Here is a 27,631-nt window from a genome sequence, read left to right as displayed (position 1 = left end):
AGCAGCGGTTGCTGCTGCTGCTGCTCGTGCCTTGTGTTGTATTAGTGCCGGTGGATGCCGATGTTTGTCTCGATGGAAAGCACTGCGGCGCTGCCCAATGCTGCCTCTATTCGTCCGGGTGGGATTGCTGCCGCTGGGAGAAGGTATGCGCTACGGCAATGTTTCGGCATGAATGTGATCGATAGGAATACAAAACAAAAGGCTACGGTTTTTTGTGTGTTTAAATCGTACACTGACGAACAAATGCATGTTCGTGTATCACCCGACCAGACACAATCACATTGCTGCCATGAACACCGCCTACTCATCCGGAAAAAAACACATCTTACTCATCTTATTAACATATACGTTACGGTGTGCTATACAGTATTGCTCGTGTTAATGAAATTCAAATATTTATTGCTTTGAGTAAATATTCAGCCGATTGTTATATCATGGCAGTGTAATGGTTGGTGAAGGAGGAGACCAGGATTGCTTCAGATTTCACTCACGACTCATGTTCGCCGTGGCCCGGAATCGTTTTGCACCACGTGTTTGAAGGGGGGGGGGGGTCATTGTTTAAGGGGTGCATCATGTGTTTGAAGGGGGGGGGGGGGGGGGTCAGTGTTTAAGGGGTGCATCACGTGTTTGAAGGGGGGTTCAATGTGTAAGGGGTGCACCACGTGTTTGAAGGGGGTTCAGTGTTTAAGGGGTGCACCACGTGTTTGAAGGGGGGCGGGGGGTTCAATGTGTAAGGGGTGCACCACGTGTTTGAAGGGGGGGGTTCAATGTGTAAGGGGTACACCACGTGTTTGAAGGGGGGGGGGGGGGTTCAGTGTTTAAGGGGTGCACCACGTGTTTAAAGGGGGGGGGGGGCGGTTCAATGTGTAAGGGGTACACCACGTGTTTGAAGGGGGGGGGGGAGTTCAGTGTTTAAGGGGTGCACCACGTGTTTGAAGGGGGGTTCAATGTGTAAGGGGTGGACCACGTGTTTGAAGGGGGGTTCAGTGTGTAAGGGGTGCACCACGTGTTTGAAGGGGGGTTCAGTGTTTAAGGGGTGCACCACGTGTTTGAAGGGGGGTTCAGTGTTTAAGGGGTGCACCACGTGTTTGAAGGGGGGTTCAATGTGTAAGGGGTGGACCACGTGTTTGAAGGGGGGTTCAGTGTGTAAGGGGTACACCACGTGTTTGAAGGGGGGTTCAGTGTTTAAGGGGTGCACCACGTGTTTGAAGGGGGGTTCAATGTGTAAGGGGTGCACCACGTGTTTGAAGGGGGGTTCAGTGTTTAAGGGATGCACCACGTGTTTGAAGGGGGGTTCAGTGTTTAAGGGGTGCACCACGTGTTTGAAGGGGGGGGGTTCAATGTGTAAGGGGTACACCACGTGTTTGAAAGGGGGGGGTTCAGTGTTTAAGGGGTGCACCACGTGTTTGAAGGGGGGTTCAGTGTTTAAGGGGTGCACCACGTGTTTGAAGGGGGGTTCAGTGTTTAAGGGATGCACCACGTGTTTGAAGGGGGGTTCAGTGTGTAAGGGGTGCACCACGTGTTTGAAGGGGGGGGGTTCAATGTGTAAGGGGTGCACCACGTGTTTGAAGGGGGGTTCAGTGTTTAAGGGATGCACCACGTGTTTGAAGGGGGGTTCAGTGTTTAAGGGATGCACCACGTGTTTGAAGGGGGGGGGTTCAATGTGTAAGGGGTACACCACGTGTTTGAAGGGGGGGGGGTTCAGTGTTTAAGGGGTGCACCACGTGTTTGAAGGGGGGTTCAGTGTTTAAGGGGTGCACCACGTGTTTGAAGGGGGGGGGGTTCAATGTGTAAGGGGTGCACCACGTGTTTGAAGGGGGGTTCAGTGTGTATTGGGTGCACTTACACAGCATTATGTTGATAGTAGCAAGTGCCCCCAACGTGGGGGGGGGGGGCTGCGGGGGTTCTGGGATCCCACGCAGCCCCACCCCTCAATGGGCAAGGGGCATAAAAGGGGACCTTCCCAGCCGATCTGGACCAGTTGAAGACCGAAGCCAAAGACCAGCTAGATAGGAAGGCCGAAGCCCAGCTAGATAGGACCCTGAGACCCCTAGCCCCGCTGTCCTTATCAGGGCTAGGACTCTGTGCGGCTCAGCGGTGAGACCCTGGGAACACCTGGCCTGACGTCCTTGCAAGGGCCGGGCCCAGTGGGTCAGTGGTTGGAACTCGCACCCTGGCTGGGGCGAGTTAGAACAGCCTCCCCCTAGGCACCCATAGCCGGAGGACCCTGAGTGTAGTCCTGTGTTAGGTCACGTTAGCCCGGAGGCAGACGGTAGGTGTAGGAGGACAGTAACCCTGAGTGTTCTGGGACTGTCCTGCTGAGCGAGGTGGTTTAATAAATAGTGTTGCCTCCAAGAACCGACTCCGACGTCTCCTGAATCCACAACACTACACATGTTTGTATGTTGCACTTTCGCACCGTACGTAACCAACCGTACTGATGCATGTGTAGTGGGTTCCAGGACACGGAGATGGCAGAGTAGAGGCAGCACTTTATTCAAACTTTAACAAGGGTTACACTGGAAGGGGTAACGGCCCCTTCACCCGTATACCTCAGGAACAACCCCAGGCTATCTAGCCTAAGCGCTAGGCTCCCATTCCTCCGGCTATGGGCTCTAAAGGAGGCTATCTGATCTTGCCCTGGTTAGGCACAGATCTTGGCACCCCACCAACCAGACCGGCCCTTAGAAGGACTCTGGCTCTGGGGCTCTAGGGCCGCACCACTGGATTACTGTGCCGGCCCTGAAAAGGGCTGCGGTCACAGGAGTTCCAGGGTCTCACCTAGCCGGCTTTCCTTCTTCACTGGTTACTTCAGCCTGGGGCCCAACACTCTGCCCCGAGCTCTCTGGCTCCCCGCCCTTTGTACCCACTGGGGGTTGAGCCATAGCGGACGTGGTTGTAGCCACCAAGGTGTGGGTGTGCCACACCTGCCCGCACCATGTGTTTGTTCCCCATAACACCCCTACATCACCCACTCCCGTGCAGCCCGCAGCCGTCCCGGCTGCAACAATACCAAACAATAAAACGCAACAAAACCCCAACCGCGCGTGCCTCATAACAACGAACACCCCAATAAATAACCCAACCCACCTATACAAAAGTACACTATATTCAAATATACATTCCCCCCCACCCCCCATCAGCGCAGCAAGAAAACTTGACAGTGAACAACAAACAAGTGCAACAGGAACATTATCACAACAAGCGGCGCGTTTTGGCGTGAGTCGGTTTTGCGGGTCCATCGTAGGGGAAGGGCCCGGTCGGCCCGGGAGTGGGCACCAGCTGTGCAGGTGCACCATCTTCTGTCACCCCGGGAGGGCAAACTCCGTCCCCACCGGGTGGCGCAGGCGCTCTGGAAGCCGTCACTCTTGAGGCGCCTGAAGGTGGAACAGTTAGCGAAGCATCAGGGGCAGGTGACGAAGACGCCGTCCGGGAGTCAGCAAACACATCACATGCTCGGCCCGTGTAATGTGGTGGAGGGACACGCGGCGCCACAAACGGCTTCAGACGCGAGGGGTGTACGTACCAGCGGCGTTCCCCCCACTGGACACGAACGCACTGCGGCTGCATAACCTTCACAATGACCACAGGGCCCCTCCAAGGCCGCAACAATTTCGCCGAGGTTGCCAACGGCACCTGAGGGCAGTGCAGCCAGGCTTTATCACCTGGTTTCCACGCATGTGTGCGTGACTGGCGCGATCGCAACTGCTCGTTGGCCTTCTGCCGAGAGCAAGAGTTTTGGGCAGCTGCCTCTCGCACCTCGGTCAACCTCAGGATATTAAATTGAACATGGTCGGCCAATTTCGATTTCCTGTTGGTTTCCGAGACACGCAGCTGAGTCGCAATAGGTGGATCAACGTCGCGACCGTACATCAAAAAGAACGGCGAGAAGCCGGTTGCTGCGTGAGGAGCCATTCTATAGGCGGCCAAAACCCCCGGAATTTGAAGGTCCCAATCGGTCTGGGAGTCACACACCTGGTGACACAACATAGATGTGAGCATCCTATGCAAATGCTCCACCATGCCATCGGTTTGCGGGTGATAGGGGGAAGTGCGAATCTTTTTCGTACCAAGAAGTGCACACACCCCGTGCAGAAGGACGCCAGAGAAGTTCTTCCCTTGGTCAGTCAGCAGCCGTTCGGGAGCACCCTTGTCGAGGACATAGCCCTGTACAAAGGCCTCGGCAACGGCTGCTGCTGACTGGTTGGCGAGAGGCCATGCCATAGGCCATCGGTGAAGTATTCCACGCCAACCAGCAGGTACTTGTTACTCCTAGGGGTCGCAGGGAAGGGCCCCAATATATCGAGTGCGACAAGTTCATTAACCTTTAGAGACCGTGATAGATTGTAGCGGTGGGCAGGCGCCTTTTTTCTGGTGGCTTTCGTTGGGCGCACTGCGTACACGCACCCAGGAGATCATCCACATCCCTTGCCATGCCCGGCCAGAAGAAATCCAGCTGGAGCATGGCAAGGGTCTTTTGGGTCCCTAGGTGCAAAAGCCACTCGTGTGCAGCCCACACGGCCTTACACCGCAAAGCGGACGGCACCACAAGCCTGTGACGGCAGGCCCTCCCATCCCAATGCATCAGGAGCCCCTGGAGCAGCCCGTATGAATCAATCCCCGCGACCCCCCTCACGGAACCCCCTGCGCGACGACGCAACGCAAGGAGCCCGCACCCCCCTGCCCGACAGGACCCGCAGGCAAGGGGTCCTCGGTGGCAGCAGCGAGAACCGGGATGTTTAAGGGGGGGCTATCCTCTGGCGGCTTATAACGCCCCGATTCTCTGAGACAAGCGCAATCTGAGGCGGGTGGCAGGCGAGACAGCGCGTCCGCATTATTGTGCCGAGCACCCTTCCGATATGTGGTCGTGAAATCATAATCCTGAAGGATCTCGAGCCATCGGGACAATTGCCCCGAAGGCTGCTCCACCCGCAAGGCATATTGTAATGCCGCATGGTCCGTACGGACAGTGAAATGCCGTCCGTACAGGTATGGGCGATACTGTTGTATAAAAAAATACAATAGCCAACAGTTCTCAACGCGTGATGCAGTATCTCTGTTCCGCCGGAGACAAAACCCTACTGCCATAAGCCATCACGCGTTCCACACCACCGATCACCTGTGAGAGCACACCCCCAATGCCCGTATTGCTGGCGTCTGTATCGAGCAGGAAGGGTTCCGAAAAATCGGGGTAGCTCAATGGAGGGGCCCGCACGAGAGCGTCGCGAAGGGAACAGAAAGCGACCTCCTCGTCCTGGCCCCAGTGAAATTTCACTCCCTTCGCTGTCGGAGCGTGTAAGGGCTTAGCAATGGTCGCGAAATCTGCGACGAACCGCCGGTAATAAGACTCAAATCCAATGAAACTCCTGACCTCAGCCACCAAGGTGGGGTGAGGCCAGGAGCTGACACACTGCGTCTTTGCGGGATCAGTGGATATGCCCGAGCGGCTGACGATGTGCCCCAAATAGCGTACGGATTCCCGTAGCAGGTGGCACTTTTGCGGCTTAAATTTCAAATTCGCAGCGCGCATTTTGAGGAACACGGTGCGCAAGTCAAAAGGTGTTCGTCAAATGTCTTGCTGAACACGATGACATCGTCCAGATAGATCAGACAGACGTCCTATTGTAAGCCAGCCAAAACCAGTTCTATAAGGCGCTGAAATGTCGCCGGAGCGGAGTGTAATCCCATAGGTAACCGGTTAAATTGGATTAGGCCGTGTGTTGTGCGAAACGCAGTCTTTGGCTTGGACTCATCATCCAATGGGAGTTGCCAGAATCCGGATAACAAGTCCAACATAGAAAAAACGTGCGCCAGCCAGAGCATCCAGAGATTCGTCCATCCGGGGAAGTGGATACGCGTCGGCCACGGAGATCTTATTAAGGCAGCGAAAATCCACACAGAATCTCAAGGACCCATCGTGCTTTTTGACAAGCACTATGGGTGCTCCCCATGGACTGGTGGAAGGGGCTATAATGTCTGCAACCAACATGTCATCCACTGCCGATTTGACATGATCCTTTTCGGCCGGATTTAACCGAAAAGGATTCTGGCGTACCGGGGCATGGTCACCCGTGTCAATGTGGTGACGCAACAATTTTGTGCACCCAATGTCATATTTGTGTTTACTAAAGACATCTGAAAATTCCATCAGAAGGGTGCGTAAGCCGGCACGCTGGGAGTCGGACAGATCACTTGTGCCCGAACATAGTGCGTCTATCCAACTATCATCCCCCTCAGAATGCGGTTGATCCAGAGGATCGGTCCCCACATTACACACAACCGTTTCTACCACAGGTACCGGCGTCGCGTGCGCAAGCACGGTTCCCTGAGGAATGACGGCCGTCTGTACACCAACGTTAAGGACGAGGATAAACGGGTCATCGCTCCCCTTAACAAGCGTTTGAGCGGCCACCCGATCTAGCCCGTTTTCCCCAGCCCTCAAGGGCCCTAACAGAATTCTCTGGTCCGGAACACCGGACGCGAAAGGCCAATGCAAGCGAAGGGGCACAAGCATTTGCGCCCCGGGAGGTACACGCACCGTCCGAGTGACGAATGCTTGTATCGGCGCGCATGCTGCCCTTGAGGTGACGGGGGAGGGCAGGAATGTTACACGTCGGCCCGAAGGAAGCTCGATGCAACCCTAATCAATTAAAATTTTAATCGGCATTTTGCCCAAAAAGTCCGTCCCCAACAAGCACGGAACTGCCAGTGAGGACGAGACTAATATCGGCCCGGAGAGTTTGATATCGCCAATGCAAATTTGTGCTCGAATTTGGCCTATGATACCCAGCGAACCCCCGTTCGCTGCGTAACACGGAACGGTGACTGGGAGCAAGGGGTGGCTTTGAACGGGGAGAATATTATGAATCAAATCTGACACAATAGTCGCCGAAGCTCCCGTATCGACGAGGATACGCACCTCGACCCATCAATGCGACCCGCGACCACGGACGCACCTGCTGACGCAGCAACAACGCGGTGGGCCAATTCCGTCCACTGCTCTGGCCCGAGCGCCCTCTCGACCCCGCCACCACCCGACGCCACCCGACAACCCAACGGTCGTACCCCGAGGCCCGTACACCGAAACGCGCGAGGTGGGGACAGGTGTGTGCACGGGCCGAGCATGTGGGGTGTCGCGACTTGCTGGGTTTCGATGCGGAGGCCGGTAGGCTGGAGCGCCGTCCAACCGGGGTCCCGGCTGTCGTTGGCAAGGCGCCCGGCATTCCGCAGCCACGTGGCCCTTGCGGCCACAGTTGTAGCATGTGATGAGCGCCTTGGGGTGCTCCTGGCGATCCGGTGTTGCCCGAGCCGGCCTCCCTCCGGATCTCCACTCCACCGGGCGACCTGCCGCGAAGACCTCCTCGGAGGAGGGGATGGTCGGCGTCCCAGCGCACATCGCAGCTGCGCCCTTGGGGATGATAGGTGGTCGGCGCTGTGCTATCAGGTGCGTGTGGATGTGCCTTGCCGCCCACAAGGAGCACATGTCCGCGTCGTCCGCTGCGACGATGACGATCTGTAGCTCCTGGGCCAACGCCAGGAGCTTCTCCGTCACCATCGCGTCCACTCCTTCACTGTCCATACGCGGGAAAGCCGCTTTTGCAAGGGCCAGGAGAGCCGTGCGATATGCCAGCGGTGACTCCTTCTGGCCCCTGCACCGCTCGTGGAAGAGTTGGCGGCAGTCCGACGGTGGCCCGTAGACTGTGGCGAGGACACGGAGTGCCGACTGCAGCGTAGCGCGTGCCGACCTGGGAGCTGTGATGAGTGTAGCGAGGGCGTCATCGTCCAGCATGGCCGGTAGCGCACTCAACGCCTCATTGTCCGTCCAGCCGGACATCTCTTGATGAGCGAGGAAGCGGCGCTCAAAGGCCCCCCAGTCGCCGCCGTCGGAAACGAACTCCTTTAACACCGGCAGGCGTTGTTGAAACGACGGCTCTGTCTTTGAAAGGTGCCGCACGCCATTTCCGGCATCTCCGCTGGCGTTGGAGGGGCTGGGGATTCCGATCGGCGGTCACGCAGGTGATGACGATGCGCCCGCCGATTGGTCCTGGCAGTGGGCGTCCGTTGGTGATGACTTCACCACCGCTGATTGGCCCCCAGCGTCCACGTGGTGCTGCGACCCTCCAATCACCGTGGCGGACACTGTCATGGCGGCAAGTCCAAAATCCTGCGGCTGTGTTTCAGCGGGAATGGCCGTTGATCGGCGTTCTTCTCCCTGCCGCCTTTGCGCCTGCAGCCCTCCGCGGTTGATCTCCTGCAGCGTGGAAGCCGCGGCATACAGCAGCTCAGCCAGTCGAGAGTGAGCCGCCTGCAACCCGTCCTCCATCGGCGACCACTCCTCCAGCTGCGGCAGCTGTTGAAGCATCTGTGGCATCCCAGGATCGTCGGCTGTGGCCTCTGGCGCTATCCCAGGCAAGTCGTCCTCCTCCTGAGGTTCCTGTGATCAGTTTGTACGCCTTGTGTCCATTTTAAGAGCACTTCTGACACCAGTTGTAGTGGGTTCCAGGACACGGAGACGGCAGAGTAGAGGCAGCACTATTTATTCAAACTTTAAGAAGGGTTACACTGGAAGGGATAGCGACCCCTTCACCCGTATACCTCAGGAACAACCCCAGGCTATCTAGCCTAAGCGCTAGGCTGCCAATTCCTCTGGCTATGAGCTCTAAAGGAGGCTATCAGATCTGGCCCTGGTTAGGCACAAATCTCGGCACACCACCAACCAGACCGGCACTTAGAAGGACTCTGGCTCTGGGGCTCTGGGGCCGCACCACTGGCTTACTGTGCCGGCCCTGAAAAGGGCTGCGGTCACAGGAGTTCCAGGGTCTCACCTAGCCGCTCTTTCTTCTTCACTGGTTACTTCAGCCTCGGGCCCAACACTCTGCCCAGAGCTCTCTGGCTCCCCGCCCTTTGTACCCACTGGGGGTGGAGCCGTAGCGAACGTGGTTGTAGCCACCAAGGTGTGGGTGTGCCACACCTGCCCGCACCATGTGTTTGTTCCCCATAACACCCCTACACGTGTATATCCAACAAAAACATTCAAAAGACAAATACAAAACAAGCAATTGTTATTGATATAAATAGCTTAGCATTACTGTATGGTAATAGAATACGGCACAGGTAAAAAGATTCAACCCCTGAATTAAATTGCTTGCTCACACCACTGCTGGGTGAGTGGCCTCCACTCGAGGGAGCGAGTCCTTTTTGAGGGTGTTTGGCCTACTCTTCCACATACTTTGCCCCACAGGGTGTTACAACTGACACGCCAGGGCATCGTACTGTCAACGTCCGTCTTCTAACTACAGTGATGTATATCTCATCTCGGGAGCATCTTAGACAGTGTAATAGAACGCATTTTAAATCATTATTCCATGCAGAACATAGTACACTGCAGTGATGAACAAGCTCACGAGCAATTGACTTTCCTGTTTCTGACTTGTTTAACGGATTTGACCACTTCCATAGAATAAAAAAATAAGCTCGACAAAGCTTCAGTAACAAATGTCATTTTCCTGGTGACAACTGTGTCCAAACTCAACTTTAAATAGTTAAAAACGAAATCCCCTTAATTATAGATTCGCAGCGTCTTTTCACAGTTGACGTTACATATACCCCTGACGTCATTCGAAATGGGTAAGCCAAATATTTTGCCAGCGTCGTGGTGAAAATTTGCTAAATTGGAAGAGTTACAATTTACTCAATTAGGATCACACACAGCTACATCATCCCCTACTGTGCAACTACTGCAGAGTATGTCCGTGAAACATATGCGTCGTGATTGGCTCGCACTAAGTGCAATTTATTATCTTCTCTATATATAAAAAAGGGAAATTTGTGAATGTGTCTGTTCAAAATGTTTTGCGTACTTCCCGACATGCAACAAACTTTACATTTGCCATGTGGGTACTTTCCAGACTTGTATATATTTTTTTCGGGGGGGGCTCAATGCATATCTTTTTTGCACGGCAAGTGAGCTGTGACGTCACATCCGTCATGTGACCCGCACATGTGGAAGCGTAACGCAGTGTGCCTGATGAGGTTACGTAGGTCTAAAGGCGTTCTTCGCACATGCATTGCTTTATTATTTCAGTCGTTTACTGCCGTACGCACTCTAAAAGTTGTGTGTGTGTCTGCAGCAAGCGTGTATGTGTACCTATGGACGCGCGTGCGTTTGTGTGTGGAGGGAGCGGTAGTGTAGTGGTTAGCGTGCTGTGTCACTGTGTGTGTCACTGTGTGTGTGGGGAGCGGTAGTGTAGTGGTTAGCGCGCTGCGCTACGAACCTGGCGACCCGAGTTCGATTCCCGCTTACGGCCAACACCACCAGTGACGATTATTTGAACCGGTCCCGGGCCTCCCCTAGGTCGACTCAGCCTCAAATGAGTACCTGGTGCGGTGTGTAAACATTGCCACTTGGGAGACAAAGGCGGTCGGGTGTGGTGCTGGCCACCCACCCCCTCGTGTATCGTTCCGGCCTTCATAGGTGCTCGCTAACAGCACTTGCCCCTACAGTCTGTTAAGGCTATATGGGGGATCTTTGTTTTGGGGGGAGCGGTAGTGTAGTGGTTAGCGTGCTTCGCTACGAACCCGGCGACCCGAGTTCGATTCCCGCTCACGGCCACCACCGGTGACGATTATTTGAACCGGTCCTGGGCCTCCCCTAGGTCGACTCAGCCTCAAACGAGTAACTACTGTGGTGTGTGAACATCGCCACTGGGGAGACAAAGGCGGCCGGGCGTGGTGAATCCAAGTCCCGGGCGAAGCCGGGTAGTGAAGTTAGTTAAATATATGAGACAGCTGTCATTTCATACTCTTCTCACAATTCTGTACTCGGAGCAATAAAAACTATAACTTCTAGATTTAAAGCTTTCGTGACTGCTAGGATCCATACTCTTTGGTTCTATAGAACCAAAGAGTATAAAAAACTATAACTATTTATTATTTTACCAGGTAAGGACCACTGAGCATATTTTGCTCTTTTTCAGAAGCGACCTAGCCACAAAATATAGGTCAACGAAGTGGCGTATTATGTTGACATTTATAGCAGCCAAATACTCTCAACGCACGTTTCTACACATGAAAGGAATAACCGGAGAACCTGGAGAAAAATCCACGCGACCACAGGGAGAACATGAAAACTCCAAATATATCGGCGTCAGGGTCGGGATCGAACCCACGACCTCCTGTATACCAGACGAGGGAGATAACATCTCGCCACCATGGCACTGTAATATGATTTCATTGTACCACAGCGCCCTGAATATAAGTAATATGCTTCTTCTTCCACGCGTTTGCTCCACTCATGTGGGGTCCGCTGTCCTTGCCAACTTTCTCCACGCTGCCCTGTCCTGTGCCATCTCTCTTTCCGCTCATCGGGCCACCCATGTCTGATCGCACCACATCGTTGTCCCCGCTTCTGCCTTCCTATTGACCTCTTTCCTTTAACTTGCATCACTTGCACCTTCTGACCCACATCATTTTCCTGTTGTCTCTCAACATGACCGAACCACACCAGCCTTTTCTCTCATCTTCGCTGTGATTTCTACCACCTTGGGTCTTTCTTCACATCTTCATTTCTGACCCCGTCCTTCCTTGTCAAACCCAATATCCTCTGAAGATCGTGCTTATATGACCTGAGAGACACCTGTCACATTTTAGGCTGCCCTTTCAAAAGCCTCAAACTGGTCTCACTGTCCCATCCCAAAATCTGTCAACGAAGACAAAAGCTGTGCTTGTTCTGCCTCACGGCAGGTGTGGGGTGTGTGTACATAGGAATTCCCTGTTTGGATGTTGAGTTTGGTCACGTTGCCAGGAAATTACGATTTAAGATTCACTCTCAGCCACGCGACAGGTATCAGCCATTACACAGAGTACAAAATTGTGGCACAAATCACGTCCCAGTGAAGACAGTTGTGTTCATTGTGGGACTTTTAGAAGCATTGTCTGTAAGTTAGTTTATGTTCTTATAATACTGGGAATGCTGTTATAATGTTAGAATGGCCGTTATAATGCTGTAAACGCCTTTATAATGCTGTTAAATTGTTATGATAAATATGAGGCCTAGTTAACAACGAAGCCTGCAACTTGCCTTATTGTGAATGTTATTTGTAATTGGATAAGTCGAGTTAGACTCATACCCATGTAACCTTATTGCGATCTTCAGAGCAAGGATGACGAACTATCTCATCCACAGTTAAGTGTTATGTGTGGTGCTGTACATTTAGGGCTGCAGTATGGTGATTACACGATGTGCCCTTAACACAGTAGCTTACTCTCTTGTATAGCTGTTCAGTACTAATGTGGGTGCCTGGTCCATCCAGGATCTATTGTTGAGTTTCATGTTATCTAAGACAATGTTATGATGCTGTAGTGTTCATTCATTGTATTGATATTTCCAAGTATTAACAGATGCTGTATTTGTGCTCTGTTTTTCCATCAGTTTTACCTCGTTCAATTAATTAAATACGTTTGGAGTCGGATGTTTACCCTGGCTCTAAAGGTTTATTGAATGCGAGGTTATCTACTCAGATAGTGGTGCAACGCACAGCGAGGCCGAGACAGTGCTGCTACAGAGATATCAATGTAGGTGCATACTTGTAGCGTGGAACCGGTCAAGTATGACGTCCCAGAAATGTGACATGAACACCATCTCTAAGGTGTCCAATTTAGCACATAGTCCAGTGGCCTCAATTCGAGTATCTCTTTTCTCATCATAATTGCACATACCACCGAAGGCCTCTCTAATGTGGGTGTAATTTCTCCACAGTGCCTTTGTTGACTCGGCTCGAGCACTCCGAGTACTGGACAGAGATTTTAATGTCAGTCTGACATCCGTCTTCCGATAGACTTTCCCCCATCTGTGTGTGGATGAAGAGCAAAATGTGTACAGTGACTGCAACATGTTAAAAACTCGTCAGCCACTGGGCTACTGCCGTCTAAGGTGTTAACACTAAGTTAAGTAAATGAGTTGCGCAAGGCACATACTCTATCAGAGGGGTTTTTGTTTCAGGTGGGCCTGTAGCCCATTGTATTTTCCTGACATGTTGCTTGCATTGTCATATGACTGAGCTCTGCAGTTTGAGAGGTCCAACCCAAGGCCCTCCACCTTTAAAGTTACAGTCTGCTAAACTTTTACAAGTGTGGCTCTCAATTGGCTCCGCTAAGAATGGGTCAAATTGTGATAGCAATTCTAGGATGCCAAGCAAATTACCGTGATGGGTTGACCCAAACCGTTCATCATCTCCCCTAAACGCAAGTCCTCTATCACCCAAGAACTTGATCACTGCTATAACTCTTTTCAATATGTTCCTCCAGTATTTACGTTCCCCATAAAGTTGCTGCATGAGAGCTGCATCTGTAGCACTGCCCTTTGTCCGCTGGTGCAAGGCAAGCACGCATGATTTGTGTTCTGCACTCTTTTCGTGATCCCCTATTCTTTCAGAGTGCTTCCAGTCACTAAACCCCTGACTAAAGCCATGAGCTTGCTGGAGAACAGTTTTCATGCAAAACAGTAAGGAGGAATGATGGTTCTTGTATACCATTAGCTGTTGAGGGTTCACCTTCAAAGGACGGCTCTGGGGGAGTGGCAACATTACTGGAAACTGAACTAGTGCTAGTTCCTTCCTCACAGCTGACAATAGTCGCAGACCTCTTGGGAGCAACACTTTTATTAACAGCAACACAGCATAATATAACCTACACTCGGGTGTTGAACGCCCATCTAACCACGCTACAGCAGAACTAGACACGGTCCCGCTATACCGGTCCGGACCACAAGCTGGGTCCCGGACCGCGTGGCTAGAGGCTTTTTCAACCCGACGTGGATCTTCTCTCACCAACAGACAAGAACCCCGAGCTCCACATGGTGCCCCCGTTATATCGGCATGGGCTGGCTCCGCCTCTCGCCCCGCCCACCTCGATCTCTCTGGCTCTTTCCCGAAGGCTTCCGAGAGCCCTTCCATACCACGTGACCACCCAGCGACCACCGTCTACCGGTGGCCCCCCTCCAATATCCATCCGGTCACGTGTCGGCAGGTCAACCAGCGTGTCATGCCCCAGCATAACCCTGGCTGGCTGACACTCTCGCTCCCTCACCGGGAGCCCGCACCGCACACCGTACGTGGTGCCTCTGCGCTAACCAGCGCTCACCCAAGCCCCGCTAGGGCTGGTACTACGCCCAGTAACCGGGCTGCACATAATGACAACACATTGTCCGCCGTGGCCTAGCAGACCCGGCACCACACAGTGACATTCGCAGTCACTACATCTGTATCATCATTACAATATGATACGGATTGTGAGGTGTTTTTATTCTCTGGAGGGATTTAAATAATTTTCTTGCATGAAATTACGACAGGAGCGCAAATTGAAATGTGAGAACACTTTTAAAATGTACCTTTGTGAGTCTTGTGTATTTCTTACTCCCAACCCTTCAGTGTGGCCATTATCCTAAGTCGGACCATCGTAACTCGGGGACTATCTGTACTGTGTAGACTGTATGTGATATTTTGCTGGCAACTGCCCACAGCCAGTAGCAACAGAGTTATAGTTGGTGTAGAGCGGTACCCAGTCAGCAGCCAGCCAGGAAACTCGAGGCATACATTTTTTTATAATAATAGTAGTATGATGTCACATACCAAATGTACTCGACAATGTTGCGTTATTATTTTAAGTTATGTTCGTTGCTTAAGCCCAGTATATCAACCAAGCTGTGTTTCACCTTCAGATTGCGTTAATCCGCTGAGCAGCAAAGCTGCAGATTAACGAGCGCTTTTCACCTTCTCATTCACGTGCATTCCTCCTGCCCCTCTGTAGCGTGACCTCTGCTCATACACAAGGGTAACTGGATATGCAAAGGGCAATGAAAACTCAAGAGGGAGTGGTGCTCTGGTCAATTTCCACAGGCACTCGAAGGAGAGCATGTTTAAACGCCGCTGCACAGAATGAGACACCAATGCGATCTGCTTTAGCGCTCAGCCTCCGTGTATATTACATTAGAGATATATTACCCATTAAGCCCATCGCTTAATTTAACGATTGTTTTCCCCCAACTATTAAATATGCACGGGCGGGCTGGTGCTGAGCCTTATGTAGTTGGGCATTGCACTTCCCTTAATGCGCCCAAACACGTCCGTACATGTCGGGCATGGTTAATGTGTGTTGAACTTATTCTTAGTTTTTTCGGTAAAGTCACGTTGAAGAGAAACAACAAAATAATAAAATATATATAAAACAATAAAAAATTCTCACGACGTTTCGACCATAACTCAAACGGTCATCTTCAGGTGTGTTGGTTTGCATAAATTTATTTTTAAACGGCGCATTTATTTATTTATATATAAAAAATAAAGACGTTAGCGTCACGCGCAGCGATTTGGCAGTTTACCCAGGACTAGTCCATCTATATTTTGAAAAGAGGAGGGGGGAGACGAAATTTTATAATGTATGCTGTCTGAAAGCCAATGTAAGCGTGAACAATCAATTAAGAACTGAAATGGTTTATCAAATCTTTCCAATGATTGCTAAGATAGAATCCATCTTCTCGGTTGAAATTGTCTCTGTGCTTGTATATGTGGATAGCCTCATGAACGAATCTCTCATGGAAGCCAGATGGCTTACAAAGAACCTCTGTCTTGGAAAAGTCAATGGCATGTGAGCCTACTGAATTAGAACAATGATCTGCTACGGCCGAGGTGTTGGTCCTACCGTGTTTAAGGTCTGCTTTGTGTTCACGAATGCGGTCCGAGACATGGCGTTTGGTTTCTCCAATGTAACTACTACCACAGAGGCAACTTAGTTTGTAGACACCAGGGTATTGTATGTCCGGAATCACATCTTTTACAGACGGAACCAGATCACGGATTTTATGTAATGTGTTGAAACGGACCTGGATCTTGTGTTTATTCAAGATTTTGGAGATCTTTTTTGTGATCCCAGCAATGTAGGGTAAAGTGATGGTTTTGAAAGGCTCCTCAAGAGGGTTCTTCTTCATGGTTTGAGTGATAGCTTTGCGGATTGTAGTCGGAGTAACCATTAGCCCTAAGAGCTTGGTGTACGTGCTTGAGTTCACTGCTTATGTGTTCCTGGTCGGATATGCATTGGGCTCTATGATACAGAGTCTTGATGAGAGAATTCTTCTGTAATGGATGGTGGTGGGAATCCGGTTTCAGATAAGCATCCGTATGGGTAGCTTTCCTGTAGACAGAGTGGCTCATTGAACCATCAGGTCTCTTTTTAATTAGGACATCCAAAAAAGGTATCTTGCCATCTATTTCGACTTCCATGGTAAATCTGATGGCTGGGTGTATGGAATTGATGTGGTCGAAGAATTGGTCTAGAGCAGGCCGGCCATGTGGCCAGATGACAAAAGTGTCATCCACGTACCTCTTCCATAAGGTTGGGCGCAGAGTGGCAGTCTGGATGGCGTCAGTCTCAAATTTCTCCATGAAAATGTTAGCTATAACTGGAGAAAGGGGGGAGCCCATTGGGGTGCCCTCAGTTTGTTTGTAGAAAGTTCCATTCCAAGTTAAGTATGTATTGGTTACACAGTGTCTCACCAGGGGGGGTACCTCAGTGTTTAGTCCTTGATGAACCAAGTCTTCAATGATTGCAATGGTGTCAGGTACAGGAACCTTGGTGAATAAGGAAACTACATCAAAACTGACAAGCAGGTCGTCTGGGGACAGGGAAATACCCTTGATTGTCGATACCAGGTGAGTAGAATTTTGTACCGCAGAGGTGGTCTTTCCAGTGAAAGGACGCAGGATTTCAGACAAAAAACGAGCTAGTTTGTAGGTGGGGGAGCTGATAGTAGAGACTATGGGACAAAGAGGTGTATCTACTTTATGTATTTTGGTAAGCCGTATAATCTTGGTGGCCTGGCAGCAGAAGGTTTCAACGAAAACTGTTTAGATTGATCAATTAATGCGGTTGAATCAGAAATCATTTTGTTGGTTTGTGTGACGAGGCTGTTGGTGGGATCTCTTTTTATTTTTGTATAACTACCATCGTCGAGTAATTCTTTAATTTTGTTGTTGTATTCTATTTTATCCATGATGACAGTAGCATTGCCTTTGTCAGCTGAGAGGACTACAATATCATTCCTCTTTTTTAATTTATATAATTCAAAACGCTCATCTTTGCTGAGGTTGCTAGCTGGCATCTTAGCGTTTTTGAGGGTTGCAGCGATTTCAGATCTTGCTACGTCTGCAGCGATGTGACCCAGGCCCCTGAGAGCAACGTCTACTTGGGCAATTATATCATTAACTGGTATGTGTTTAGGTGTGACTGCAAAGTTTAGACCTTTAGCTAAAACGGATTTCAGACCATCGGAAATAGAACTGTTACTGCGATTAATTACGACTTTATTAACGTCTAACTTTTTTGTGTGTGGGTCCGGTCTTTTGTTGAAGAGGAGGTTAAATTTGGAAATCAGGTTTTCCTTACATTTGGTCGACATAGTAGTAGCTGAAGAGGCAGTCATATTGTCTACATGTTCCCAATCCGATGTGGACATTATTGCCGTCAATGATAAGTGTGATTTGTAGAGTGTCTTGTCTAACTGATCTAGTTCTGTGCGTATAAGTCTGATTTTTTCTGAGATAAGAGCTAAGCTAGTTTTGAAAAGAATTCGTTTCGCATTAGAAGAAGTTACAGCAGCAGAGGTCAGTGTAAATGCGATTGGTATTACCCCAGAGTCGCGGCATCTCTTCAGGAAGGTGAGAGACTCGATCAGCTGAGCTTTCTTATCCCGGAGTTTGTTGAAGGATCTTAAAGTTATGTGAAAACCCTCCCCGTAGAGGTGATTAAATTTTGATTTAAAGCTTTCGTGACTGCAGTAATTCATGTTCTTAGTTTTTTCGGTAAAGTCACGTTGAAGAGAAACAACAAAATAATAAAATATATATAAAACAATAAAAAAAATTGACGGAAATATTGTCCACATCGGATTGGGAACATGTAGACAATATGACTGCCTCTTCAGCTGCTACTATGTCGACCAAATGTAAGGAAAACCTGATTTCCAAATTTAACCTCCTCTTCAACAAAAGACCGGACCCACACACCAAAAAGTTAGACGTTAATAAAGTCGTAATTAATCGCAGTAACAGTTCTATTTCCGATGGTCTGAAATCCGTTTTAGCTAAAGGTCTAAACTTTGCAGTCACACCTAAACACATACCAGTTAATGATATAATTGCCCAAGTAGACGTTGCTCTCAGGGGCCTGGGTCACATCGCTGCAGACGTAGCAAGATCTGAAATCGCTGCAGCCCTCAAAAACGCTAGCAACCTCAGCAAAGATGAGCGTTTTGAATTATATAAATTAAAAAAGAGGAATGATATTGTAGTCCTCTCAGCTGACAAAGGCAATGCTACTGTCATCATGGATAAAATAGAATACAACAACAAAATTAAAGAATTACTCGACGATGGTAGTTATACAAAAATAAAAAGAGATCCCACCAACAGCCTCGTCACACAAACCAACAAAATAATTTCTGATTCAACCGCATTAATTGATCAATCTAAACAGTTTTCGTTGAAACCTTCTGCTGCCAGGCCACCAAGATTATACGGCTTACCAAAAATACATAAAGTAGATACACCTCTTCGTCCCATAGTCTCTACTATCAGCTCCCCCACCTACAAACTAGCTCGTTTTTTGTCTGAAATCCTGCGTCCTTTCACTGGAAAGACCACCTCTGCGGTACAAAATTCTACTCACCTGGTATCGACAATCAAGGGTATTTCCCTGTCCCCAGACGACCTGCTTGTCAGTTTTGATGTGGTTTCCTTATTCACCAAGGTTCCTGTACCTGACACCATTGCAATCATTGAAGACTTGGTTCATCAAGGACTAAACACTGAGGTACCCCCCCTGGTGAGACACTGTTTAACCAATACATACTTCACTTGGAATGGAACTTTCTACAAACAAACTGAGGGCACCCCAATGGGCTCCCCCCTTTCTCCAGTTATAGCTAACATTTTCATGGAGAAATTTGAGACTGACGCCATCCAGACTGCCACTCTGCGCCCAACCTTATGGAAGAGGTACGTGGATGACACTTTTGTCATCTGGCCACATGGCCGGCCTGCTCTAGACCAATTCTTCGACCACATCAATTCCATACACCCAGCCATCAGATTTACCATGGAAGTCGAAATAGATGGCAAGATACCTTTTTTGGATGTCCTAATTAAAAAGAGACCTGATGGTTCAATGAGCCACTCTGTCTACAGAAAAGCTACCCATACGGATGCTTATCTGAAACCGGATTCCCACCACCATCCATCACAGAAGAATTCTCTCATCAAGACTCTGTATCATAGAGCCCAATGCATATCCGACCAGGAACACATAAGCAGTGAACTCAAGCACGTACACCAAGCTCTTAGGGCTAATGGTTACTCCGACTATACAATCCGCAAAGCTATCACTCAAACCATGAAGAAGAACCCTCTTGAGGAGCCTTTCAAAACCATCACTTTACCCTACATTGCTGGGATCACAAAAAAGATCTCCAAAATCTTGAATAAACACAAGATCCAAGTCCGTTTCAACACATTACATAAAATCCGTGATCTGGTTCCATCTGTAAAAGATGTGATTCCGGACATACAATACCCTGGTGTCTACAAACTAAGTTGCCTCTGTGGTAGTAGTTACATTGGAGAAACCAAACGCCATGTCTCGGACCGCATTCGTGAACACAAAGCAGACCTTAAACACGGTAGGACCAACACCTCGGCCGTAGCAGATCATTGTTCTAATTCAGTAGGCTCACATGCCATTGACTTTTTCAAGACAGAGGTTCTTTGTAAGCCATCTGGCTTCCATGAGAGATTCGTTCATGAGGCTATCCACATATACAAGCACAGAGACAATTTCAACCGAGAAGATGGATTCTATCTTAGCAATCATTGGAAAGATTTGATAAACCATTTCAGTTAATTGATTGTTCACGCTTACAGTGGCTTTCAGACAGCATACATTATAAAAAATTTCGTCTCCCCCCTCCTCTTTTCAGAATAAAGATGGACTAGTCCTGGGTAAACTGCCAAATCGCTGCGCGTGGCGCTAACGTTTTTTATAAATAAATAAATGCGCCGGTTAAAAATAAATTTATGCGAACCAACACACCTGAAGACGGCCGTTTGAGTTATGGTCGAAACGTCGTGAGAATTTTTTATTGTTTTATATATATTTTATTATTTTGTTGTTTCTCTTCAACGTGACTTTACCGAAAAAACTAAGAATATGAATTACTGCAGTCACGAAAGCTTTAAATCAAAATTTATCCAAAGTTGTCTGTTTCTCCAGGCAGGTCTTCGGGATTCTCTTGATAACTTTCCACGTTGTTGCAAGGCATTCTTTAGTGAGGCTGGGAGCAATATATCTGAAGATAGCGGACACCTCATGGCCTCTCGAACAAGATGTCTTCTGCCACCGGAAGACTCAACCAAAGGAACATACTTCTGGAGGCTATGGCTTGTCACCACTCTATATTTATTCATTAAATATCTGCCGACTCTTCCAGGAGAGCCCCCCCCCACCTTCTCGTTATGGACATTGGGGCCATATGATGACAGTCCATCATTCTAAACAGTGGGATGTTTATTTGTGTGCTACGTGTTCTTATCCTGGAACAGATTGCTGAACAAAGTGACGTCATTCCAGCAGTCGCTCTCCTTCCTGCGGAATCTGAAGACTCCATCGACTGCTCCGGCCCCATCTGCTTGCACAGTGGAGAACCGCTCTGCTGTCCTGCCCCAGCAGTACGTGGCTCATGCAGTGATGCCGTACAGCATTAAGCATCGATTTGAAAGACTCATAAACTGTTCAACATACAACTGAGCCATGCCAGGGCCGTGCTGAGTATCCCTCGTGCGGCTCAGAAGGCACCAAGTTGTTTTTCCACTGCAAAAGTTGGGCCGTGCCACTAACGTCAATTGCAACAAATGAGTCGAATCACGTGTAGAAGACATGGTGATGCTGTCTCCTCTGTGTACTGACATCACATGCAATGAACATGTCATTTCTGGCCTTGCTTGACTCTGAGAAAGGCCAGGTGTGTTCTGGAGGCTAGTTTTATCACAGTCTAGTTCCAGCTTGCCAAAGCGAATAATTTTATAAACAATAAATTTTCAGTTTATTTAAACACTTTTTAACTTCTAGATCAACATCTTCAGCCTGTGATGTGTACAATACCAGACAAAGCAAAGATAATTGTATGAGGTTTATATGTATAAGGTTTACTCCCAGCCATAATTAGAGGTAATTTAACTGCAACCAAATAGGTAAATATCGCTGCAGAAGTGACATGTGATTCAACAATGTGTTTGCTTTTGGATTTAGGAGCTCACATGCACACATACTTGTGCTGATGAAAGGTGGAGCACTTTAAACATTTTTGGAGCCTGTTCTAGTAACATTTATCCTGACGTGTCATCAGCAGTGTGGTGTGTCAACAGCATTCAGAGCTGTAACATGCCACACAACTCACTTATTATTTTGCCACAGCAAATGCTAAATTAACAGGATTCTCGAATGGATGGCGCAGCGGGGAGAGTGCACACCTTCCAATCGGAAGGTTACAAGTTCAAATCCCAGTCGGCTGTTAACCGAACTCTTCATCGACAGTGGTTGTCCTTTTTGTGTAGATTCTCTCCTGCCATTGGATTGTGGAAGTTCCAGCACTGGTTCAGAACTGCAAACAGAACTGAGCGTGGTTTTGCACTCAGCTGAGCAGGAAACAACTCTTGAGTTAAACATCATATAACCCTGACAAGTGAAATGGGATTACTGCCTTTGTGTTACAGTGTTAAAATACTGATTTAAAGCTTTCGTGACTGCAGTAATTCATATTCTTAGCTCTTTCGGTAAAATCACGTTGAAGGGAAACAATAAAATAATACAATATATATGAAACAATAAAAATTCTCACGACGTTTCGACCATAACACAAACGGTCGTCATCAGGTGTGTCGGTTCGCATTAATTAATTTATTTTTAAACGGCGTATTTATTTATAAAAAAAACGTCAGCACCACGCGCAGCGATTTGGCAGTTTATTTAGAAGGACTAGTCCATCTATGTTCTGAAAAGAGGAGGGGGGAGACGAAAACTTAATGTATGCTGTCTGAAAGCCACTGTAAGCGTGAACAATCAATTAAGACCTGAAATGGTTTATCAAATCTTTCCAATGATTGCTAAGCCAGAATCCATCTTCTCGGTTGAAATGATCTCTGTGCTTGTATATGTGGATAGCCTCATGAACGAATCTCTCATGGTAGCCATTTGATAAACCATTTTAGGTCTTAATTGATTGTTCACGCTTACAGTGGCTTTCAGACAGCATACATTAAGTTTTCGTCTCCCCCCTCCTCTTTTCAGAACATAGATGTACTAGTCCTTCTAAATAAACTGCCAAATCGCTGCGCGTGGCGCTGACGTTTTTTTAATAAATAAATACGCCGTTTACAAATAAATTAATTAATGCAAACCGACACACCTGATGATGCCCGTTTGTGTTATGGTCGAAACGTCGTGAGAATTTTTATTGTTTCATATATATTTTATAATTTTATTGTTTCCCTTCGTGACTTTACCGAAAGAGCTAAGAATATGTTAAAATACTCTCAACATTTTCATCTTGCTTTGTTGCAAACATCTAATATACTCGCGAATCGATCTTGGCTTTATGCTGCCCAGGGTGTTTGCTGCACCGATGGAAGAGCATGCTGCGCTGCAAACAACACATGCATCACTGTTGAGGACATGCACGTGTGTTACCCTGAAGGTGGCTGGAAACGCACAGGTATTTTCTGACAATGCATGCATACATGCCAACACATGTACAGGCACGTCAATAAGAGACACGATCCTTCATTCCACAAGTGTTTTCTTTGAACTAGTGTGCATGAAAGAACACAGTACATTTTTGTCTGAAATCCTGCGTCCTTTCACTGGAAAGACCACCTCTGTGGTACAAAATTCTACTCGCCTGGTATCGACAATCAAGGGTATTTCCCTGTCCCCAGACGACCTGCTTGTCAGTTTTGATGTAGTTTCCTTATTAACCAAGGTTCCTGTACCTGACACCATTGCAATCATTGAAGACTTGGTTCATCAAGGACTAAACACTGAGGTAACCCCCCTGGTGAGACACTGTTTAACCAATACATACTTCACTTGGAATGGAACTTTCTACAAACAAACTGAGGGCACCCCAATGGGCTCCCCCCTTTCTCCAGTTATAGCTAACATTTTCATGGAGAAATTTGAGACTGACGCCATCCAGACTGCCACTCTGCGCCCAACCTTATGGAAGAGGTACGTGGATGACACTTTTGTCATCTGGCCACATGGCCGACCTGCTCTAGACCAATTCTTCGACCACATCAATTCCATACACCCAGCCATCAGATTTACCATGGAAGTCGAAATAGATGGCAAGATACCTTTTTTGGATGTCCTAATTAAAAAGAGACCTGATGGTTCAATGAGCCACTCTGTCTACAGGAAAGCTACCCATACGGATACTTATCTGAAACCGGATTCCCACCACCATCCATCACAGAAGAATTCTCTCATCAAGACTCTGTATCATAGAGCCCAATGCATATCCGACCAGGAACACATAAGCAGTGAACTCAAGCACGTACACCAAGCTCTTAGGGCTAATGGTTACTCCGACTATACAATCCGCAAAGCTATCACTCAAACCATGAAGAAGAACCCTCTTGAGGAGCCTTTAAAAACCATCACTTTACCCTACATTGCTGGGATCACAAAAAGATCTCCAAAATCTTGAATAAACACAAGATCCAGGTCCGTTTCAACACATTACATAAAATCCGTGATCTGGTTCCGTCTGTAAAAGATGTGATTCCGGACATACAATACCCTGGTGTCTACAAACTAAGTTGCCTCTGTGGTAGTAGTTACATTGGAGAAACCAAACGCCATGTCTCGGACCGCATTCGTGAACACAAAGCAGACCTTAAACACGGTAGGACCAACACCTCGGCCGTGGCAGATCATTGTTCTAATTCAGTAGGCTCACATGCCATTGACTTTTCCAAGACAGAGGTTCTTTGTAAGCCATCTGGCTTCCATGAGAGATTCGTTCATGAGGCTATCCACATATACAAGCACAGAGACAATTTCAACCAAGAAGATGGATTCTATCTTAGCAATCATTGGAAAGATTTGATAAACCATTTCAGGTCTTAATTGATTGTTCACGCTTACAGTGGCTTTCAGACAGCATACATTATAAAAAATTTCGTCTCCCCCCTCCTCTTTTCAGAATATAGATGGACTAGTCCTGGGTAAACTGCCAAATCGTTGCACGTGGCGCTAACGTTTTTTTTATAAATAAGTAAATGCGCTGTTTAAAAATAAATTTATGCGAACCAACACACCTGAAGACGACCGTTTGAGTTATGGTCGAAACGTCGTGAGAATTTTTTATTGTTTTATATATATTTTATTATTTTGTTGTTTCTCTTCAACGTGACTTTACCGAAAAAACTAAGAATATGAATACAGTACATGTCTATGAAAAGGTATGTGTTTGAACAAACTCAATTTTCTTGGACAAACATGGTAATCTCCTAAACATGCACACGCAGACACCATACAAAGATCCCCTGTTTAGCCTTAACAGACTTTTGGAGCTTGTGTATTTAGCACAGCTATGAAGGCCCACACTGCACACGATGGGGTAAGGTGACCAACACCACACTCAGCCGCCTTTGTGAATTCCCACTGCTGATGTTTACACCCTACACCTGGTACTCGTTTAAACTATAACTAAACGAAACTTTAAATTTTACCAGGTAAGGCACACTGAGCTGTATAGCGATTTTTCAGAAGTGACTTGGCCACAAATGATAGCCCAATGAAGTGGTTTATCATGTCTAAACATGTGAATGAAAAAAATGGAGGACCTGGAGAAAAATCCACGGGACCACGGGGGGAAAGCATGCAAACGCCAAATGTGAATCGGGCGTCAGGGTCAGGATCGAACCCACGATTGAACCAGGCGAGGTCGTTAAGATCCCGCGGACCGTGGCACCACGAAGTCAGCCTAGGGAACTGATTCATATGTTGTGCACTTGGTGTAGTCTTCTATCGATGCTTTTCATGTCAAATGTAAAAATGGGTTAAAAGATTTAAAAAAAGGCAGGACAAATACACTTGCTTATAAATAAAGGTCTTGCGAATAAAGGTGACCAGGTGGCTTATAGGTTAGAGTGCTGAACTGTCACCGCTTATATCCTGGGTTTGAATCCAGGCAAACTTCCTGTGATTAAACTAGTTATAGATAGATATATTATTTATTTTAGCAGAAAAGCCCCAATAATGGCTATATTTCATGGGTGTTCCACGATGGTACAGACGTTGTAGAGTACAAATCTTAGTTACATAATCACGGTCGTGATACAAACAAAAAAATAGGGAACTGGTCGAAAATGCATATACGAAGCAAAGCATGTCGAAATCTTTTGACAAAGAGGAAGGAGAATAAAGGTTATGCCACACGTGTCATGAGTTCAGTCACGAATGACTGCATTCACACACAAAACACATGGCATTTAAATGTGTTTCTGCAGTTTGGCTAAATTCCAGCTATGAGCATTAAAACATCGGTTAATTATCATTCAATGAACATTACTGCTGGTGGCAGAGCAGATGAGAAAGGGTTGCCCCTTTATATACCAAAGATCACTTCTTTATGTTCTTATTGTGACAAAAAAACCCGAGCCCAGTACAACGCGCCAGAGGCCGCAGGGAGGGGAACAGAAAAACCGCGGTGGCGGGGGGGGGGGTCTAGTCTTTAGGGCAGGGCCGTTCTTAAGGGAGAGAGTGTTTGACCTGCTGCCATGCGTGGGTGGGGTATTAAAGTTTATATGTGGGGGAGAAAAGGGAGCCGAGAAATAACGAACATGCTAAGATGGGGGAGTTGGGGGGAGGTAATAAAGGAACGCTCTACAAATCATATAATTTACACGCAGCTTACGGGCGGATGTCAACTTCCCTTCATTCTTGGGCCTGTCTCCACTTGTCCGTTGAAGGGGTCGGCCCCTCTTTTTACTCGTTCCCCATCTGCCGACCCCCTCAACCCTTCCCATCATTTTGGACTCCGTAGGAAGGGGGACCACCTTGTCTCAAATTCCCATTCTTTTCCTTCATACTAGTGGCTCAGGTGCTCAATGCCTGCTTGGTCTAACAGGATGTTGTGCCAATGTTTCCATGAGGGAGGGGTTAATGGTCCTTCCAGTTAGCCAGAATGGCTTTCCTGTTTGTGATGTTGAAGGTTGGGAGTAGGGCGTGTTGGTGTCTCGAACGGTCATTGGGTTTCAGGCTCCACAGGATAGTTTCAACTGATGGGGAGAGGTTGGTGCCGCAGATGTCGTTAAAAAAGGCCTCGATCTCCTGGGATAGTTTCGTGACATCTGGGCATGATGAAAAGGCGTGCAAGTGGGATTGTACTGTGCTTGGGGGGCATCTAGGGTAATTGGTGGGGGGGGGGGGGGACCGCCATGAATTTCCCTGCTCTTTCGTTTGCCACGTAAGTGCCGTGCATACATTTCTACTATATGAGCCTTGGTGGCATTGATCTTGGGCCAGATCTTGGGGCCTGCCAGATTTTAGACCTCTTCTGCGATGGAACCTCTTGGGACAGGTTCTTATTCCAGAACTTTGTGGTCGCTCGTCTGTTGCCGGCACCCTCCCCGCCTAACAGGCAGTATGCCTGTGAGAGTCTCTATTTAGCCTTTGGCTCTTTAATCCAGTCTATGATTGGGTGAGGAGATCTGTTTTTATTTAGTAAAAAAAATGTGGAGTATTACTGCTACCATTGAATTCACGCATACGAACTGTTTGTGTTCATCCTTCATATGTTCAGGTCAGCCGACAAGTGCAAGCCCAAAACAGCATCAGGAAGGCTGCATGGATGACAGAGGCTGTCCGAAGGACAAACGTTGCCGGGGAGTGAGTGGCAGTCATCTGGGCCAGTGCCAACTCTCAGCCGAGGTCAACCCCTGGGCAAAGATGGAGGTGGCACTGCCCACCCTTATGACAACTGCTGCAGCTGTTGTCACCAAGGCTGCTTCCCTGCCCTGGGAGAAGCAAGTGAACAGTGTCTCATGTGCAAATCGCCGGTACTGCCCCGGCGACAGCACATGCTGCTGCCTCCCTGCTGGATCGTGGGGATGCTGCGGTGTGCCAAACGTAAGTGTCCGTCTGCTTGTCACTGCTGCAGGTCATCATCGTATTCTGGAAGCATTAATGCAGACACTGCTCCCATATGTTAAATATTTCAATGCAGTGACATGACTGGAGCGCTATGCTACGGTGCCTGACTGAATTTAAACAATTTTATTGTAACGAAGCTTCATACTCATGTTGGACAGCCCAGGGTACGCATAGCCGTGTACGTTTCTGCGTAAGATCTCCTTGTATTTTCAGCTTGCGTCCTTTACGTTTTTGTAGATTCTGGTGCGCAAACATGTGTCGGTCTCCCTCGGACCATATACAGCAGCAGTGTTGGGCCACATGTCCATGAGAGCATTACCCAGCAGCACGGGAGGGCTTGGACCCTCCTACTAGAAAGCAACTCTGTTGA

The 27,631-nt window shown here is 48.3% G+C and overlaps 1 long non-coding RNA gene across 1 annotated transcript; it reads left to right on the top strand.

The window, feature by feature from the left end:
- LOC116940530 (uncharacterized) lies at nt 1–27,234 on the top strand. The gene is made up of 4 exons (XR_012941328.1): nt 1–143; nt 20,646–20,771; nt 22,708–22,813; nt 26,912–27,234. It is a non-coding gene; the product is annotated as an uncharacterized LOC116940530 (long non-coding RNA).
- The last annotated feature ends 397 nt before the right edge of the window (nt 27,235–27,631 follow it).

This window comes from Petromyzon marinus, chromosome 9, assembly GCF_048934315.1.
Source record: "Petromyzon marinus isolate PM22_M1 ecotype Great Lakes invasive population chromosome 9, UKy_Petmar_22M1.pri1.0, whole genome shotgun sequence".
In the NCBI taxonomy this organism is placed as follows: Eukaryota; Metazoa; Chordata; class Hyperoartia; order Petromyzontiformes; family Petromyzontidae; genus Petromyzon; species Petromyzon marinus.
This window is presented reverse-complemented; position numbering and strand designations above follow the sequence as displayed.